The following is a 3081-nucleotide window of genomic DNA, read 5'->3' as shown; positions in this document are numbered from 1 at the left end:
ACGTTGCCCCTATGTGGATGAATTCTCGGCAGTGTCGGCAAGTTTGATGTTGTCCGTAGTATGTCACTTGCGTTACCTCACCATCGATGGTGACCCATGACTCGATGTTTCGTTTCACGATCATTTTCGCTATACGTACACCAGTTGGGATACCGGGAAAATTTACGTCTGCACCATTACGTTGTTCGCGTATTGCGTAAACATCACCATACTTCCCTAGGAAGTCAGCGATTTTTTGGTCCGACACATCTTCGGACAGATCGTATAGCTTCACCTCCACAGCTCCATCCTCAAGCGTGATCCTTAGTGGATAACTTTGGCCGTCAACTGAAATTTTGTGTTTGTTGTCATGTTCCTCGCAGATTCGTTGCGCCAACGCCAAATCGTTGACCTTCACGAACGAAACCCCGAGGGCTCTGCTGTTCTGGATTCGTAGCACTTCATCTTGTTTCAGACCCAGCACGGTCGCACAGAAATTATGCACTTTTGCATTGTCCGGTTTTTTTGGTATGTTCGCAAAGTCTATGCGAAAAGTATTTTCTCGGCGGCCCATCGCGGAGTCGTTAAGACGCGAAAGACACGGAAACGGCTCGGCGATGAGCAGAAGAGAAAAAAAACACAGCCTTCACTGAGAAAATATAGTTTGTGTTCGACTTCCACGGAGCGGTAACAAAAAACGCGTCTGTTCGGCTTGGAAGTTGAGCGCTCACTGGTTGACAAGTCACCTTCTTCCATTCTCGCTCCTGCGATCTTGAACTGTCGGACAAAATCGTCATGAAGATTCCCTCTTTCTTCCGTAATCTGAATGCCAACTGCTTCCTAAATAATGTTCGGCTTGAAACGGATTTTTTCGCAAAGGTTTCTTCTAGAGTCTTGCATATTCCAGCTGTCGTTTACCAAAAATTTTATCCGCTACAAGTCCAATGAAGGCCCAAACACAATGGATACGTTGCAGCTGCGCTTGCGACAATTTGACAGTTAGCCATTACAGTTTCTATCAAATTAACGTCGACGCAACGCAAATGTATCCATTGTGTTTGGGCCTTGAGAATTGACTTGGTTTTTCTGCCAGGGAAACTGGTTCTGCCAGCACTGAAGAAACTTGAACTGCATCCAATTAAAGCCTAACCCGGAAACACCAATTTTCTAAATTCCGTCCGGTCAGCTGCCATCCCAATGATTTCACGTCTTCTTCACAAGCGCTTATCAACTTCTCAAGGCCTACTTAGCAGTGCCTACTTATGTAAAAATGATGAACGGGGGTGGTGCCAAATCAGTTTTCGCCTGCAACTCAAATCACCCTTCGTACGCCACTGCCGAGTGAACACGATTTTACATCATTTAATTAAAATTCAGCGAAAGAAATAATAAAAGTCATGATTCAGCATTACTATCGAGATTTCGGATACATTTTGCTGAAAGTTAAGTTGAACCGAGATTTACGAAAATATGTGACAGCTAAATTTTTTTTAACCGAGCTGGTGCCGTTCTCTGCAGTAAATTTTCATTGTGCGTATCAAAGGAACACAAATTGCTATCTTGTTGCTAAAATCAAAAGTGACTTTAATTTTTTTTTCGGGAAAATTTGAACTTTTTTGTATCCTATTTCTTCATGATTAGACTACCATCAATATTAAGGTAATCTTTTGCAGTTTTTATTTAAAAAAATCACAGGAAGGTTGTATGCAAAGCCACGACCGCAAGGTTGAAGTAGAATACTTTTACAAGAGAGATAACCCGGCTGCTTCTTGCGTGTCAGTCATTTTTTTCTAGTAAATAAACGTTGACCGTTCATTGGCAGTATTGTAATTTCTTTTTGTTTGATATTCTGAATGAAGTTCATTGAATATTTTTAAATTTTGTGCAAATGAGAAATTGAAGTGCTGCCGAATTGTAATATGCACATTTGATACGTCATCATTAAACGGAACCGGAACAAAGGCTACGGTTATGCAGAACGCGAATGCCTGCGCGATGCGATTCGCCTTACCGTGGTGAAATGTACAGCTCTTTTTAAGGCGAAGTAGAGCTATACATTTCAACACATTTCGTCTTGCCGAATCGCATCGCGCCGTTATTTGCGTTCTGCATGTCCGTAACCAAACACTAAGCAACGCAAACACGTAATAATAGTCAGAGTATGCATGTAGATGAAGATAATAAACTTTGGATTACAGCGCAAAACGAGAATATATTAGGGGTCTCCACATCGAACTCATATACGAATACGCAGCCGTAAACTGTGTATCTTCCATTACTCGTCAATGGAGGTGAGTATTTATACGGCTGGGTATTTGTTTACGAGCTCGACATGAATACCTATATTAACTCTTCAAATATTCATTTGTGTTCTTCAAATTTCAGTTGTTCAATTTAATATCCGATGAAATGTCTGTTCATTATTTGATGAAGCTCTTATATAGGCCAAATGATGCATTCCCAATTTACTAGGTCCATAACTCTGTCGACCGTGCTTGGGAAAGCGCGGTATAACGACCAATCAGAGGTCGAATTTTGTGTTTTGCCAAGGCTTGAGAATTTTCAATAGTACAATAGTTCGAATGATAAACATGCAATTTCATGCATTTGGTAGGAATCTTAGAAGATTTTCTAATCGATTGCTGTAACAGCGAAGGAAATCCATCGAAAACTAACCGATTTATTAGCATTTGAAATTGGACATATTTCTCACTTTTTTCAGTTTTAGATTTTCATTTCACATCCCTATGTAGCCGAACTTCCTGAGAGAAGTATTCTACTTCAAAAATTACATTTAAAATAATGAGCTTCTTTAGATAATCATATTTTGATTATTTTAAACAGATTCGATTTTTTTAAACAGAAACTATCTGATGATCCAGGATTGCATACAACAGACGGCTGTCTACAGTGGCGCTCTTTATCTTGGCGTTTCAACTGTACACCAAGGTGGTTTTTCTCCCTCGACTACTAGATTGCAGCATGTTCGTAAGAAAATTAACGCTGCCCTCTATCGGCGAACAGCAAAAACAGCACATTATTATCGTTTTTTACGTTCAAACGTGATTTTTTACATGACAGATGACACTTGTTGGCAAACAG

Source organism: Wyeomyia smithii, chromosome 2 (assembly GCF_029784165.1).
Source record: "Wyeomyia smithii strain HCP4-BCI-WySm-NY-G18 chromosome 2, ASM2978416v1, whole genome shotgun sequence".
NCBI lineage: Eukaryota > Metazoa > Arthropoda > Insecta > Diptera > Culicidae > Wyeomyia > Wyeomyia smithii.
Note: the sequence above shows the minus strand (reverse complement) of the source record.